The 18,508-nt window shown below is 39.8% G+C and overlaps 1 protein-coding gene across 8 annotated transcripts in view; it reads right to left on the bottom strand.

The window, feature by feature from the left end:
* LOC117488727 (adhesion G protein-coupled receptor L2-like) overlaps positions 1–18,057 on the bottom strand; it is a 78,190-nt gene extending 60,133 nt beyond the window's left edge. For all 8 annotated transcript variants that reach the window (XM_034137778.1, XM_034137779.1, XM_034137781.1 and 5 more), the window contains exon 1: positions 17,465–18,057. The gene's annotated coding sequence lies outside the window, so the exon portion shown is untranslated. The remainder of the gene's footprint in view (positions 1–17,464) is intronic.
* Between the last annotated feature and the right edge of the window lie 451 nt (positions 18,058–18,508).

Here is an 18,508-nt window from a genome sequence, read left to right as displayed (position 1 = left end):
ATACCACTAAACTGGAAAAGCTCAAAACAGAGACGAAGGATGGATGAAATGAACTGAAACGCCTACCAATAGCACTAGCCCTGTGAGGCTAACACTGAAGTACCACCGACATGGTTTCTTGATCAAATGGAAAAGGGGTTTGACAAATTCAAACTCTGATGGACCACACGCTGAAGACTTTAACCATCTCTGTAGAAACACTTGTCAATGAAAATCGAGCTCTTGTGTGTTTGGTCAAATAAATTGAAGAAAAGCAGGCTAACCACACAGATAGTCTCGACTTCTTGGCCTCGCTGACTATAAAAAACCAACAGAGGAAGAAATTAGCGGACTAAAAGAAAAACCTTTTTACAGGTATGGCCGAAAAGATCTCAAGGACCAATATTCCCTTTCAGTGGACCACTCAATGTGTCACCAACTTAACTTAATCATGACTTTCTTCTTAAAGAGGTTGGTAGGGACTTGGACAGATGGATGCACGTTTCCAATATAAACCCTTCCCATTTCTGTACATAAGATTTTATTATTTTTAATTAGAGAGAATGATATGTACATTTATCTTTTTTAATGAACATTCTTTATAAACACATACTAGCGTGGAGCTTCCTGATTTTCAGCATTGTTGCTCAGTTCAGGACATTATGGCTCTGGCAGACAGAATTAGCCAACCCTCCTGCATGGAAACGTACGGAGCAGTGCCACTCATTAGACGTGCCACATATTCAGACACATCTCAAAGGTGTTGGAGGTAGGGGTAGGCGGGACCAATAAATAAAGTGTTAAAAAAAAGATCCTCTACACAAGCACTGACAGTCTTATCATGATCTTACATCAGGGGAAAGGGGAGGGCGGCTGTGGGGGGCTCAGATGTTCTCAAGCAGAAAATGATTGGTAAGTGAGGCATCGTTAACCCCTCTGAAATGGTGCTACGGAATTATCTATGACAACCCCCTCCCCGCCGAAGCTTGAGAATTGAGGTTACGTGTGTGTTGGCCAGCAATTTGCGTGTAATGATCATCATGTTCAAGGCAAATATGTTGAAAGAAAAGAAAATGTTCGCAGTTATGACTAACTGTCACCACCTACACTAAATCTATGAGCACAAACGTTTAATATACACCAGAAAACCACTGACTAAATAAAAGCTATTCATCTGTATCTGTGCCTTTGGGTCCTCTTCCTAGAAAAACACAAGTACATATGCATATTCCCTCAGGGTTTCTCTCTCTATTAACAGTATGTCTTTCTGGAAACAAGACCCCAAAAAAATCCACCAATGAAATGAAAAATGATAGGGAAACATTCAAGACATCTGTTTTTCTTTTGTCTGCCATGCATACACAGTGGAAACCCAAGGAGAGACATCTATCATCAGTTAAGATAATGGAGAGAATCACAGTCCGCAGCCAATTTTTCACATCAGCCCGATAGAAATAATAAGCAAGCATTTAAAAGAGGACGGCAAGCAATTAAAACATAATTAAAATAAATGGATAGAAGGAGACAGCCCACATGTCTTCACATGAAATACAAGGCTGTGTGCAACAGCCGGCTGAATGAATGTGAGTTTCCTTTGACAAAGCTTGTGTCTGCCTCACTCAAGCTGGAGAGGCGTCCAGTGAAAAGGAGTGAGAGAAGGGGGGAGTTTGGGAGTTTCTAAGCCGGGAGGGACTAAATGGATGGGAGAAGGAGAGCAGAGGAGGAGAAGAATGGAAGGGGGAGAGAGAAAGGGGCGGTTGGGTCACCCAGAGGATTGACAGCCTGTGAGTATGGCCTGACCTCCTGGGTTCGCCTCCAAGTTTTCTCCACAGGCTTAGTGAAGACAAAAATAAAGCCCAGGAATGTTAATTTATTTTCGATTGTCAATGGCGAGAAGAGAGATAAAGAGTGCATACATACATATCAAATAAGACTGGAACAAAACTAATGCGCAAGTCCAAGTGTAAGCTGAAAACCTACAAGTGAAATAGAGATGTTGAGCAGGATCTAGCCAACACAATGATTCGTCTTCCAGTCTTTCAGTAACTGCTAATTTGGAGGACTTTCTGCCCCGCCCACATGCCCTACATTCAGGGTAAAAAAAAAAGGCACACATGTGAGAGGGGAATTTCAAACATCAGAAAATGGTTGATGGGCTAGAAGTGGGAGTTGGGAACTACAGGAACTAAGAAAACACAGCCTCCAGATACTTTTTTTTCCCGGTCCTCGGTTCACCCTGATGTTCCCAAGGAACTCTTTTGTCATGACAGTCCTGTCAGGGCTGCGCTTTCATTCCCTGCAGGGACGTGATGTCATTTCCTTGGCTCCATCGGATATGAAGAGAACTTGCCATCAACTGCCAGAAACAAAGATGAGTTGACATGGAGCTCAGTGTACAGTGTGTTTTCTCAACACTGCTGATAAGATACACTATTGGGACAGGTTGTAAACTCTGGTTTACAGCTGCACATGCAAGAACAATTAGGGGGTCACAGCTGACTATAAACAGTCACTATGTTGAACAAATTACATTTTATAGACCAAATGACTAACCTAACAAAAGTCTACATTTGTTTTAGAGCTGTTCTAACTTTCATTCACAAAACCATATCCTTTTTTGATTAAAGTTTTGATTTTTTTTTATGAGAATATGAAAGCTTCTATGCTTCTCACTCATACACCTTTTTCTGGTTTTCTTAGTCTTTAATTATGATTGAACAAATAAGTTTGAATAAGTTTTGAGTTGTTGATTAAACAATGCAAGCAATGTTTTTTACTTTTATGACCAATTTATTAAGTGAGAATGGTCTGTAAGTGGTTTAAAAAGCAATTTAATTCAAAAACTAATTAAAGAGCAGCAAAACATTCAGTGCAATTATTTTAATGCTTTATGGAAGATTTCTCTGTGAGCAAAGAAACAGGATTAAAGAAGTCAAGAGATATTATATTGCTTTGCTCAATTTAAATTTACATTTTGCTACATGCTTTGCTTTGAAATAAGCAACTATCAAATAATTAAAATGTTGGATAATCTCCAAGGTATTTTCTCAGTTAATTGTGGGCACTATAACATTTACCAAGAATAAAGAAAATGTCCACAACTGTCCAAGTTTCAAAATTGATGAATTGATTTGTGCGACCTAACGCCAAAATCCAAAAATGTAAAACCAACATCAAAACTCATAATTGGAACAAGAGCAAAGATCGTAGCCATAAAATGTATTTTTTTTATTTCTGTGTTTAAAGAGGAAAGGAACAATTATTTATCAAAAAGTGTCTTATTAGCATGTTCTTATTTGTATTGATAAATTGTTTTATAATTTCAGTTTGAGATGAGCTCGAATTATTTTAAGAACAAATGTTTTGGATTTCTTCCTCTGAGCTAGTGTGTGCTACTTATTTCATCATAATTACAGCTTGCTTCAGAGCCTATACATAATTTATGGGCCAACAGATGTTTATAAGATGGTTAATAGATCATGAAACTTCTTACATCTTCTGTTTAGGTGTGGGTCAAAATGACTTCCTGTAACATGAAAAGATGCAAAACTCTAATTCAAAGCACTTCAATTCCAGCTTTTATGTCTTCTTTTGTTTTCAGGATAAATGGCTCTACATTACAAAGGCGACATCTGTAAAGAAAATGCTTTTAAGTTGAAATGTTCTTCAGTGTAGCTTAAAAAGCCCAAACAGAAACCCCCTGAAAGGTCCAATGCTTTACTGTTTTATTGAGAGAGAGCACAACAGTTGGTGTGTTCAGCAGCTCTTGGCCAAATGATTGAGGCAGTAGATAAGATAGAGTGCCAGCGGGCAGATGGACAGTGAAACCGAGAGGGTTAGCAAAGAAGCTTAGTAAAGTGAGGAGAACAAAGAAGACCAAGACTGAACAACCAGGTTAGTGTCAAGCAAAAATGAAGAGAGGGCGGTGTGAAGTCTTCAAAAAGGAGCCGTGCGGAGAAGAAAGCACTTAAAAAAAGGGCAAAAGTGGATCTGTCCAGGTTTTGTAGTTGAAATCACCCGTCAACGAAATTATTATTATTATCTTTGCCTGCTTCATCCTCCAATAGCAAAAATGACCCAACAGCTGCAATTTAATATCATGTTCATTAATCCATGATTTAGTTTTACAGTTAATTGATTTATTGCTTTCCAAAGCATGTAAAAGCTTGATTTATTCTAATTGTACAAACCCCTAAAAGGTTCACTTAAGTGTAATTGAATAGAGGGTTTTTTTTGCTATTTCACTTCAAGAAGCACTCAAATGATAATCAGATGAGTTGTCAATTGATTGTCCTTTTATTCTTTTAATTTTCTTTTAATAAATCGACAAATAGTTTCAGCTCTGACTGACATGTTTGTAAAAATGACTCTATTCTATTCATCTTAATATACTTATAGTAAGAACCTCATTTTAGGATTCAGAACATTTTTCAAAGGTTACTTGGGCTTATTGAGATCATACTATTCTGCAATAGGCTGAATTACAAATTAGAAAATGCGTGGGGGGAGAAAAGGAGTGAAATGTCTTTTTCATTCCCCAGTAATTTGGCACAGGTTACCCCGAGCTCAGTAGCCAATCCTGCTTGGCATTGAAATGAATAGGCTGACCTCAGAGCAGTTGGTTAAACAGTAGGGTCACCGGAGAGGAGCGCAGAGCAGCTCGACTCTGACATGGAAAAGAGATGGTTCGCCTTTTCAATCAGTCTCTTAATAAATGCACTGACAGCCTCACTTCTCGCCTCCTCCACGCATAATTCTAGCACTCCCCACACAAACACACCCACACACACACTGCTCACCTCCAGCTCTGTCCAATGTTCAAAACACATTTTTACAAGAGAAACCGTGATTGGCCCCACCAGTATCACCCCCCACCTCAACTCACAAAACACTCACAACAAATTCATTCACTCCTTCAACACATTTCCAGCAGGTGATGTGTTGATGTTCACACCTTCTGGGGGGAAATGCATTGACTCCTTGTAAAACATGTTGCACACTGTAGCCCCATTCAGACTGGATTAGTTTTCAGCAAAATGTACATAAAGTGACTGCTAATCCATAACATGTGTGATGATAATGAACAACATACATGCGAGGAGAAATGTGTTGAATTGGTTTACAGTGTTACAGAACCCTATTCATGTGCTGGCAACACAACAAAAAGGTATCATACTAATCAAATATATTTTACGCAACCAACATAAAACTTGTTTAAACAATTTAATTAAATCAGACAGAAAAAGGAGAAGAAATGTTGCATCTGGAATAGTCAGCCGAGTGTGCAGAGCCCCTCTCTCCTCAAAATAAAATGACATTATTTCCAAACTATCTCAGGGTTGTCCTTTCAGATAGGCCTAGCTGAGGGTTGGAGGTTATTCTGGAGGTCCCAAATTTAGCCGGCCGTTGAAATCCGCACAACTTCCTGACATGGCAAGATTCGGATGGGACAAAAATGTACAGACATGCTCCAATTTTTCGATTACTTTCCCTTCCTCCCTCCCCGTAAAACTAATCCTATCCCAAATGGGGCTTACAAGAAACTGGTACAATGACAAAGTGACATGTTTGTTGCCAAAAGCAAAAAGCAGTTTCTTCTTTTACCAAAAATATATATATGCAAATTGAGCAAACACCTTTTATCCCCGAAGGGAGTGAGTAGTTGGTGGTGTAACCGAAAAACTAACTCTGAATTGTATGCTAATTAGCTGATTTGGTTTCAAAAGTGGGTGAGGGGCAGAATAAGTCAGAGATGCTTTGTTCTAAATACTTCTATCACGCTAGTAAATAGCACATTATTTTGAAATTGGTTTTTGAGGTTGCCAACGAAATTGTATCCTTTTTTCTTTTTTAATTATATGGAAATTCCCACCTCATTAAAACTCTAAAGCCACTAAAAATCACATTTAGATTTCCTGAAAGACTTTATTTGACAGAATTGAAAACAAAATATCAGTAGCTCTATTGATATTTCTCAGTCATAATTCCGAATAAAATGCTGCTGAGTCTTGTGTTACATTTTTGAAAACTCACACTGGGCTCACCGAAATTGCAATTTTTTTTTTTTTTTCAATTTCTTTTATAGGCCAAGCAATTAATCAAGAAAATATTCAAATGTAAAAAAATAAAAATGTTAGTTGCAGTGCTACTACGTGTATATGACAAATAGACATAGATAGATGGATGTTTAATCATTTTTCTGAATTTTTAATAATATTAACAGGGCAAAACGGAAACATAATATAGATATATGTTTTATTTTTGCAGAATATTCTCCAGTCTTAAACAGTGTCCTCCTTTTAGGCTGATGAGTAACCGCTACCTAAAGAGTTTAACAGGCTTTTTTCATTTAATCCATACTGAGCAAAACAAACTTTAAAAAGTTTAACACTTGAATTATCTCTGCATAACACTTGTGGAATGTGGAGTACTACAATTACCTCCAATCTGCCCATACGAGCAACTCCATTCCCTCCTTCAGCAACACAGCTGTTGTGTTACGTAGTGAGGCTTTATTTTTAATCAGAAGAACATTAACTGCTAATCAGAAATGTTATATCACTCCAACAAGCTGTTAATTTTCTCCTGAGGTCCTGATTTACACTTCATGCTCAGTGCATCTTATTGATTTAGAAGCTATTTCAAGTTATATGGTTCCTTTTAGCTGGAAAATACTTTAATGTAGTGAGGATGACAACTTCATGGCTCACTTCACGTTCACTGACACATCTATCCCCCTGGTTTCATCTCCTCCTGTTGTAGATTCATTGTAAAGTTAAAAGTTTTGCCCAACTAAAAGCACATTTGGGTCCTAAATCCAGTCTGCTTTGCATTACCTCTGCATGTTCAGCACATGGGCTGCTTTAGTACTCTGCACGTTTTGTGTGGTCCCTTTTCATTCAGCGTCTTTAGTGACTGACACGCATTCATTTGCCTTCATTCAGGGCTGTAATATGCACTCAGGAGCAAACTGACATTATTGAATTGTTGCTTGAGTTTAACAGTTGTACACAAAGTAATAAAGGGACATTTTGTTAAAGAAAGTAAGCAAAAGTGTGAAGTGTGTGATGATACAAACAAGCAGAGGCACACATTCCTCAAGACGAGGGCTGAACTACATTTCACATTATCAATCACAATTCAACAAACCCTCTAAAATGATATCTAATCTAATAATCTAGATGAAAGGATATCTGTTGTTTTTCCCTGTTTCATTGCAAACTGAATATTTTTGGGATTGTCACACAAAACAAGCTTTTTAATTAAGAACATAATTACCAATTCACTAGGAGGAAAAAAGTATCATTATCTGCAGCCCTGGCATTTTTCTAAATGATCATAACTACAATACTAAACCAAAAATGTCCGCTTCTCATTTTATTACTTTTCAATTAGAACTTGGTTAGAACCGTTTAAATGGTCATAATATTGAAAGACAAAATTATCCACAATGATAGTAAGTAAAGTCCATATGGTAATATTACCTAATGTGCAAGACCTACTTTACACATGGCACTCAAACAAGACATTATAACCCCCTAAAATGTGGCATAAAAGGGATAATGGGCTTATAGAGGAAGAAAAAGAAGAAAATCAATGTGGAAAAGCTAATATAGTGAGTAAAAATCTTTTAACATATAAATATCAACATCGTTAGAAGAAGCTGTAACTACGTTCCCTACAAGAGTTGAATGGGTCATTTTCTTGGGGAAGTAAAGTCTCTGCTGAAAGAGGTGGAAATCTGCTCCACACTCGGCACTGCAGGATTTCCCTTGATGCTAAACACTGTTTAGATCTGCTGACGGGGGAATTTGATTAAATTCAAGAAACCACTGCAAAGCACGGTGCTGCTACAGTAGTCCTGTAAAATTGTCTCGCACACCTTGGCCATACACAACGGTGTGGAGTAATAGTCAGTCCTAATGAGTCCCACGAGACGGCTGCCAATGCTATTATAGACTCACCACCGTGTTTTACAGTCAACAGTTTTCTCTGCACGTAATCTCATCAGAATGCGGATACATGTGAAAGAAATGATGAACATCATCTTGTGCTTTTATACTTTTGTTTATGACCGGTAACCCAATGCATGTTTGCGTCTTGGCCCTGGACAAAAGTGTTTTCTAAAGGGCATCTTCAAAATCAATACCTGCTCTGTAAAGGCAGAGATATTCAGCGGGAGATGTTTTATTGTGTTTACCAGTTAAGTGTCTGTTCTTAGCAAACACTGAAAGTCGCCATGAATACTTTCTTTAATTTAAACTTTCCTGTAGTTATTTGAATCAGAAGTTAATGACATTTGCATTCATCCGTATCTTCCTTGTTATTACTTTTCAGCTCTGTTTCTGGTCTCTACTAACTCTTAAGGAAAATATCTGGCTTTTTACCGGCTAACCGTTCCCCTGTGTTATCCAGTTACTCACTTAGTTTGCTGCACATGGCATGTGGCACTGGGCAGGCAGTGTACAATGGGTTTTTGTAGCTTTTTTTAAACTAAAAAAACATGATATGAGAGCAGTGTGATTGAACCAAAACAGTAAGGTTGTGAGCCGTAAACCATAACGATAATCTAAAAGACTTGTTGGGAGAATTGCAGATTGAAATAATAACTATCTGGGGGCAATCAATTGTTAATGTTTTTTAAAAAAGTACAAGTGCAGCTTCAAATCAAGATTTCACCAACTATTTTATTTAGGCAGTGGTTTTGTTCAGCTGCTTGTGCTTAAACAGCATTTCAATTTTTTGGGCATTTGTAGGAAAATAGTTACCGTTATAAGGACACGTTAGTGGCAGCAAATGTCCGTTTGTTTGTTCTGATTTGGAAATTGTGGAACCTTAAAAATATTGTATTAATGTTTGAGAGAAAGCAGGAAAAAAATTACTAAAATGTGCAAATGTTCTGTTTCGTGTAATTTTGAAAAAGAATTCAGAGGAATACTGGAGGGATTGGCCTGGATATCGATTTTAATTCAATTTGTCAAAACATTATTAAAAATAATAATAATAGAAAACATGTTTGCACTGGCCTGTTCAAATCTAATAGCATTAATTAGAGGAAGATCATTCTGAATTTCTGCTCTAATTAGAATATTTATTTTGTAAGCTTAAAATATTATTATCAATTTCTAAAATATGATATTGTTTGGCTCCACAGTTTGGCTGTATGGAGTTGGAAATTAGCCATTGACTTAATGTGCACCCACGCTCTGAAAGCATAGACGTGTTGCTTGTTTCAATTGAAAGTCGTTTTTCTTCAGTATTGGTTTGTATTAATTTGTCCACCCACTTTGTCTGTTCCTTCAGAAACAAAGACACAAGCTTCACCTTGCAGCATTTCCAGTGGGAAATGGAAACTGGATGGACTTGTTTTTCTTGTTTCTTTTTACATAATTACTTCCTTTCTTCGCCGTGACAGTCTCAGGGTTATTACTTAAGACTTACTACTCCTGGTTCAGCTATAATGCACTTCATTTTTGAAAGATGTACCAATGCAGGTTTACTGGTGGGCTTAAATTGCCTCCTCCTTCATAGCAGTTAGACGAGTAAGACTCACCCCTGCTGTTAAACAAAACGCTGAAAACATACTTTCGTAAGGACTGCTTACTGATTCAACCTGAGCTTTTACTTTTAAGTCAGAATGGACAAAAATACCACATAATTAGTACACAACATAGCCTCTCAACAACTAAATAACTTGGGACTTCTGGAAAGCAAGATTGGCCAGACTTCAGGTCTTAAATGCACAAAATGTGTACGATTTTGACAAAAGACAGGCGGTTTACAGAGCCAAATGTAGCAATTTAAGGCTACATTTCGAATTGAATGTAAAATGGAGGCTAGAATGCATCTTAAAGGACAATACCGCTGAATTTTAGCATGCCAAATTATACGCTTTAAGAATTTCCACAAAGTTTTTCTGCTCGCTCCATTGTAATGCAAACTGAAGGGCCATACAAGTGCGGGGAGACTGAATTGGAACAATGATGAAAGTGCGTGCTATAAGAATCAGGACAGCTGTCAGGGTGTACGGGCGTACATTTAGTAGCGAAGGACAGATTTGACTGAAATGCAGCATGTTTTACTGTTTGTCATTCAGGGTCAAACCTCCATTTCACAGTTTAAAAGCAGATTAGACCCTGGCTGTGCGGTTTCTTACTACAAAAATGCTCAGAAAGACTGTTTATGCTGCCTTGGCCCAAGGACATAACAATATAAAGAACCCATATATATAAAAAAGTCTATTATGACATTTGGAAGTATTTACTTTTGGCTTAACAGTTCAAGAACATGACTTGAACTGTGAATGTGGTAGAGCATCTGACCACTAGACTGTTTGTATAGGGTTTCAACCAACAATTATTTAAATGAGAGCTTAATCAGTTGATCTTTTCACATTTAAATAATGAATCTTTTACAGTTTAAAATGTAAGAAAACAGGAAAAACAGCATTTACAAGAACCAGGAGCTCAATGTGACGCCTTTTTTGCTTCATTTGTCTGACAGACAGTCCAAACCTATAAGATATTCAGTGATACATAACAGAGAAAAACTCTTTAACAATTCTGACTAAATGTCCATTTTACAAAAGTAGCAGGGCCAGAGTGTTATGTGTACTCCCGTATAAACCAACAAATATAAACAACAAAACAGCCACCGTACCATACTCAATACTTCAGGTAGAGAGAAAATGCCTCTGTAGATGCAATGCTGTTCCCTGCTGCCAAGTTTCCCTTGTGCTGTGAGGCTTAGCCCAACAGTAGTGTAAAGGATGCATGCTTCTTTTATTTTATTTTGAGCCCCCCGCCTCCTGTTTTTTTTTGTTCTCCTGCAGTACATCATTCCTTTGGGTGTTTGCGCGGTGTCCCTTAGTTACCGGATAAGAGAACCAGCAGCTCAGAGAGTTAAAAGCATGCCCTGTCCCACTCATACTAACAAGACCATTAATAATTCACCCTCATCGGGAAGCATTATCTAACAGCTTTATAAAAAATGTAAGATGGTGGGTGACAACACGGAACCAGGAAGAAAGTGCTCAGTAAGAGGACACTTCAGGTGTCGACAATGTTGGCAACAGATATGTTAAAGTGGAGGCAGAGTGAGGACGCCGTGTCAGCCAGCTGATTTAACCATTATACATAAAAGACAGAGGCCTCGCCGACTTAGGGGAAAGTCAACAAGAAGACACATCTCCTCTTGCCTCAGCCGTGTGTGTGGGTGTGAGTGTGTGTGAGTGAGTGCAGCACAGAGGTGTAAGCATTTGGCCGGCTGTATTAACGCACAGGCTCATTCTCATTGACAGTGAAATCCCTCTAAGCCTAGATCAATTAAATCCAGCTCTGATGTAATTAAAATGTCCTAACAAAGGTTTTAGGAGCACAGGACAGAAACCTACCCATTGAATAAGCTCAGTTCGATCTATAGCACCATCTCAAAGAAAATAGTCTAAGATTAGAACCAGTCTTTCTTTGGTCATGCAAAAAACATCCATTCATGGCTGCTGTGCTCAAAACAAGTCTTTGTATCCCTAAATAATGTCAAGATATCACTTAATATAATATATAAAGTACATGAGCTCACTTGAAACACAATTATGCTGTAAGATTTTTTATCTGGAACATACATAAAGTAAAATACTCATTAATCTACAGTCCTGAAGAAACCTGGGCTTGTTTATGTAGCCTGGACTAGGAAGAAAACTAATTATTTTCTTCTTTTAAGTACATCTGATGCTCGACTATGCTCGGCTGAGAAATGACATAATGCTTATGAGTCTCCTAATTAAAACTCGGCAGTGGAGTGATTAGCAATCACAACTTCACTCTTCAAATATCAAGATCTGATTTGCTTGGCTGATCAACAACAAGCCTCCTTTTCTCCCTGCAACTCACAGAGCCTGCAGTCTCCCTCTCTCTCTCTGTAATAGGGAGGCTTTTGAAGTGGAGAAAATCAGCACAACTATACCAAAAAGGGCTCAGCTGAATGTAGTTTTTTTTTGCCCATATGCCATTTATATGGGAAAAATATTAAGCATTTTTAAATGTTGACTGCCAACTACCATAAAGGGATTAAACGCCGCTGATGAATGTGTAAATGCTTTTAGTTTTACATTATAATTCATCATAGTATGGAACCCAAGAAGAAACAATATCTATAAAATTACTTATGGCAGCCTCCAAAATTAAACTTGAAAGATGTTCCCTCGCTGATCCAAAGAGGGACTATTCCACAGACAGAGAGAGAGCAAGATGGCTGACTGCACTGACACGTTGTGAAAGCACGCCCTGCCATCCTAGGTAATAGATTCTCTTTGCTGTGTGACTCCCACTGCTTCTCATCTTCAGTGACAACACCTGCCAATCACAGCCTAGGGAACGTTCAAGGGCTTTGACAATATCTCCTCACCTTAAAAACACATTGGCTTCATCATAAGACACCAGGTGACACCAAATAGGCATCAAATAGCCATTAGACGTGGCAGGCAAATAACTGACAGTTGACGGGTAATCCAGTGTATGTTTTTTTAAAACAGCACTCCGAAAACTGGCATAAAAAGCATTTTTATCCTTAGACACACGAAAACAAAATGGATATGACACTTCAGTGTTAAGAGAGTACTAACATATGGAAGGATTTCATGATATTTTAGAGAATCTGTTGTACAAATGATCAATTTAGCCTTTTAATATACAGAGTAACATGTTTCTCTGGAAAACAAATGCACCTCTCATGTGAAAGCATTTAATAAAATAATTCAAGCCTTCTATCACGTGCGGTGTCCCTGCAGATTGCTCAATTGGAAAATAATCATGAGTTTGGTTGTATACCTGTTACAATTTCTTTCATTTTAATGCAAAATGAGAAATAACAATGTTACACCAGATCAGTAGAGTGATTTGCATTTTTATGTGATTCCTGAATACTTTGGAGATTTTTTCTGCAGTGAAGCATGGCCTGAACCTCAATTTCTAGGATAATTATATGATACTATTTAGGAATTTGAGGAAGAGAGAGGTATTTCCCCAGTTGAAGACAGATGACCTGTCAGAAACACCTAATAGCAACACAAAGCCTTCGGCCTTTAATCTGCACACTTCCTGTGACCTATACTATGACAGAACCAAATAAAGAACACTATCTTTGTTTCCCCCTGAGACAGACCAGTGTCCTCATATGCTAATGTCAGCCAGTGTTGGAGAAGAAGCTCCGAGGGCGGCCCAGACAACTCACAGGTCAGTGCTAATCTTCTGATATACGGGGCCTAAAGACCCGGGACACATCCATCACACGCCGCCAACGGCCTCCAACAGGGAGAGATCTGCACACACCAAAGGGTTAACACACAACCCAAAGAGACCTCTGATGATCCATCACTCAGGAATCAGCCTCCTTTAGAGCAGGAGCGTCCTTTAAACAACACAGAGAGGGGAGCTTTCTTAGCTTTGCGATGAGAGCCAGCGTGACTGCTAGACCTTAGCTCCAAGCCTCTGTTGATCATTAAACATCCATTTTAAACCAGTGGGGGAAAGTTAACTGTCATTTTAAACACAGGAGGTGGTCGTAGGGGAGAGATTTTTCCCTCTCTCAGATATATTTTCTCGCTGAAAGGGGCAAGACTATATATCCATCCATCGAGTTAACTACCCTAACGCGTAATCATTCGTTCCAGTCATCTGTCTCTTTATTTTTGAGGCTAGCCACCAAATGGCTATGATGGGTTTTTGCAGTTAAATCAGAGACTAACCCCCGTAGCACTTTGTTGAATAAACAAAATGCCCTTGCGTTTCTTCCGCTACTCTGCTGCATATTTTTCTTCTTTCTTGGGCTAAATGTGAACAGCTTCGATGTCGTTTGAAAAATATTTTCTGGGGTGGGTGCCTCTTCAAAGAATCCCTGGTAAATGTCAGGTTTGGTGTCAGCACTTCAGAATCAGAGACTACTTTCTAGACTCCAGACCATTTTGCAGTAACACTCCGCCAAGCAAGAAATCCATCGTAGGATGAGCACTGATGTCTATTTCTCCACTGATGGCAGCCTCGAAAGAGCAGAATGCATGCACCTCTCCTCTTCAGCAGCTTTTCAATAATTTGAACAACCAGGCTTGGCCCAGGACACCACGGTAAGATTTCCACTCCTCTCACTTTTGCTCGACTTAAAAAACTAACCACACTTGCTATTGCTGTCGCCCCTGCCCTATCCTCCCACACATATGTAAGCAGGAAGAAACCTTTTCTATGGGCTTTGTCAGATGTCATTGTAGGAAACATATCTAAAAGGAAAGGACTGCTATAAAGGCAGTTCAACAGGAAAAGGGAATTACACAATTCATCACAAAGACAAGTCAAATGCAATCAAAACTGTCTCTTCTACCGTCATTCATCACTCCCTCTTTCTCTCCATTTGTTTGTTCAACTTTTTCACTGTGAGCGTGTCAGAGAAACTGAACAAGACAGCTGTCAAACTCGTCAACCGTGAGGGAAGATGGCAGGTGAAGTCCTCTCTTTTTCCTTCCCCTTCCTGCTCTCCGGGTTAAAAACTTCCACTCGTGGCTCCTTTTTTATACTTTTGTGAGGTTATTTTGTCCGAACAAAGAAAGGAGCAAGCTCTCTTCTCTAGCAGGTTGGCTCATGTTATTATCCAGGAGCGGGATGACCATGAAGGGGCCACCGACCCCTACTGCGCTCCCAATGGCATTTAAATTCCCTGTCTCCGTGTAATAACATCTTACACGCTGTACTTTCTTTTGCTATTAACCTATGCTGATGCTACTTCCAAAGTAAGGGCATGCAAAAAGGCAAGAAAGCACTTTATTGTTTCCCTTTGTGCTTGGTCAAAATGCTCCTCTATTAAACCAGCCTTAAATTGCAGAGAACATTAGGCCGTGTTTCACAAGACAAAGAAGAAATCCATCAAAAATAAACAGTATCCTGCCGCAGTCTTTCACCGACAAACAACAGCTGCACAGAATGGGAAATAAATATTATCTCAGCGACAGAAAAACAATCAGACACCACTAGATACTCAGAGTCGCTCACAAAGCTTGAATGCTCTCCGTCTTCACATCTACACTCGCTGAATGTGGAATTAAGCAATTTATTTAGCACCTGAAAACAAATTCAGTTTGAGCATTTCTGGCGTTGTCTGGTACGGGAAAATTACCAGGCAAAATAAGCAAACAGATTTTCGTCAAGTTATTTATGCTTTGTCTTTTTTCTCGCTATGGACGCAGTGGGTTCTCCTCCCTGAAAATCCAATAAAGACCTTTCTTGATGTTGTATACTCTTGCTGTGGAATACTGGGCTAAATGTTTTAACAGGACAAAATCTTTTTAACATAACCACGTCACTGAACGGCATCCAACATTTCCGCTAAATACATGGCTTCTGTTCTGGTGTTAGATTATGGCCAACAATTTCTTCCAATCCACACTGAATCTGCTTCCAACAAAAGCACTACACACACACACACACACACACACACACACACACACACACACACACACACACACACACACACACACACACACACACACACACACACACACACACACACACACACACACACACACACACACACACACACACACACACACACACACACACACACACACACACACACACACACACACACACACACACACACACACACACACACACACACACACACACACACACACACACACACACACACACACACACACACACACACACACACACACACACACACACACACACACACACACACACACACACACACACACACACACAGTGTCCAGCAATCCTGTCAGAAGTCTCTACCACCACCAGCGGCAGCAACACTCTCAGAACAAAACTGCTCAGAGGAAGGGGGCTGGTAGCTCAAGTTCTCCCTATTGAAATTCAGACACTTTGATATGGAAATTGGCAGCTACAAAAACGCGCTAGAATTCACACTAGCAAGCATTGAAACCATTTGCGCAATGTGAGATGAGATGGCACTTCCTCCCAAGACAACACAGACAAATGGACCAAACCAGCATGTCTGGGGCGGGTGGGAGATGGAGTGAAGGTAGAGAGAGAGGGGGGGAGGTGGAGAAAGAGGGAGGGAGAACATTTGTCCCCCTCCTCTGTTTGAGTTCCTTCAACAGTCCCAGCATTTTGTTTCAAGAAATAGAGTTGTATCCTGAACTGAAATGCAGAGGATTTTTCAAAGTGCAACATCTGTAGTCACCAGTCGTACATCCCATCAGCAGGGGGATAAAATGACCTTTTCCTCCTCAGGAATCACTGATGGGCATGTCAGCATGAAGCAGCCACATTAAACATCACCCCAGTCAACGAGTCTTTTTTGTCTAGTCCTCCAAAATGGCTGTCATGTCAAACTTCTCCGCCACGGTCAAAAATGCTTGGATTAGTCTGGTGGCTAGTCCATTTCTCACACTGTGCATATGTCTTATATAATGTTGCAGTTCTCTTTGATCACAACTGAATCGCTCAATGCTTTGGGTTTGCTTTTATGTCTGAAAAAAAAGCCGGATTTAAGAAGACTCATCATATACGTGTACATCCCTGCATGAAGTTGCAGTTATATAAGTATATGCAAAGGGGAGCTCTCAGTTTTCGAAATTGTCAGTTATATAAGGTTGCACCACGTTCCACATTTGGTTCTGACAGTATGGATTTTGTGTAAATGTTATTTAACCTTGATATTTCAGTCTGCCATAGCCTTGCTCTCCTGTGGTTTCAAGCTCAAGTCTATGCAGCCCTATCTCTAAGAGCTTCACGTGAGAATGAGATATATGGTTCCCTTCGCCTGAAAAAACTCTATCTGTCAATGTGTGTGTGTGTGTGTGTGTATCCCATCATCACACATGGCTGGCTCAGGTCTGTGAATTATACATGCTCTGTGAAATGATCTTATTTTATAGCCGCAAAATGGAGAAGTAAATGGAGACAGTAAGTGACATCCAACTACTTAGCTCCTGGTGTCCTGAAACTGGGTGGAGATGTTTGTGTGAGCTCTTTATTTCCACCATGTTATCACTCTGATTATCATCGCTGAATTGAATCAACTCCCATTTAGCTTTTTATAGGCTTTTGATTCAAACACCGGCCTTTTTTTGTCAGTGTTCAAAATAATCACATTTTTAACACTTAGAAATCCCCTTGAAAACAAGCATTTTCACACATATTTAGCATGTACTGAAGAATTCATTCTCAGTGAGCTTTTGATTTAAACTTAAACATAAGCACTGGTTTGACCTTAATGGCCAAGTAATGTAATATTAATCAAACGTCTGGAGGCTCCAGAGACTATAGGATAACATCATAAGCCACTATATATTGTGTATTGATCTCAACACAACAGCTTGAGGGGCCCGTGGACCCTTTTTCTGACATTTGCCTTATGATATCCAGGGAGTTTAAATAAATGGTATTGATTCAGCAGAGGCATAACCCGGCATCTCCCTTGAAACACTCAAAACATCCGCTTTTAAAAGGCTACTTACTGTGGTACGCCGTGCCAAAATATGGATCCCGGCATGGAGTGTGAATTTCAGATCAACACTAGGAGCCCCCCTCCTCTCCTTTTTTTCAGAAGAGGCCCCCAGAAACTAAGCAGCGGGTCGCACAAAGACGGCTGGGGCTCGGCTGCATGCTCTACTTTCTTCACTGGGGACAGATGGTGGGGTTTCCTGTGGCAGGTATCTGTTCCTCTTCAAGCCAGAGGGTCCGGGACCGGACGAATAGCTCCATGTCGAAGGGTCTGTTCAAAAGTAATGATCGTTACTCCCCCTCCCTCCTTCCTCCTGTGCGTGCAGCCAGGCTCCTTCCGACACGAGCGCTATACGGGTAGACTGCATAAAAAAAGATCACTTCAAGGAGACGATGCACCCCAGTCTCGCTACGAAATGAAACTCCGAGCACGTCAAGTCTGTGTGGAGGTCTCCAGCGGCCTGGTTTAAAGATGAAGCCCCGGAGAGGGTTATTATGACTTCTTCAGTCTAGCTTTCTCTGCGCTGCTGGTTGTTCTCTCTGCGCCTCATCCACACGCCGTGCAGACAGTCGGAGCTACAGTCGGACTGGAGGCAAACAAGGCGAGGAGAAACGGCGCACCGGTCCCCTCTCTGCAGCAGCTGGCTGTGCAGGGCGGCGCACAAAACCTGAGCTGGAGTCCTGGCAAGACACGGACTGGATCCTACTGCTAATTATGACAGCCCGCATTAAAGGCTAATGTTATAATATTAAACCCTTAAGGCCTATATCTGCTGTGTGCTCAGATTTCATGCATGTGTTAAAGCACAAACACAATCTGCTATATTTCCTCCTAGACAAACCCATGATTCCCCACTGTTTGATCAGGAGTGTGAAAACAAGGCCAATTATTACCAAAAGCATGTTAATGATAATTAGTATTTTATGATAAAAAACATGAAATAATTGAGGATGAAAACATACTTGATTTAATTGGTGGATTTCGACAGAATATACTCTTTTAGTGCATTTGTCCTTGTAACAGGGTCACTCATGTTAGGAGAGAGATTAATCTTAAT

The sequence above is a fragment of the Trematomus bernacchii genome, unplaced genomic scaffold (genome assembly GCF_902827165.1).
Source record: "Trematomus bernacchii unplaced genomic scaffold, fTreBer1.1, whole genome shotgun sequence".
Lineage (NCBI taxonomy): Eukaryota > Metazoa > Chordata > Actinopteri > Perciformes > Nototheniidae > Trematomus > Trematomus bernacchii.
The sequence above is the reverse complement of the archived record's forward strand: the minus strand, read 5'-3'. Positions and strand labels throughout refer to the sequence as shown.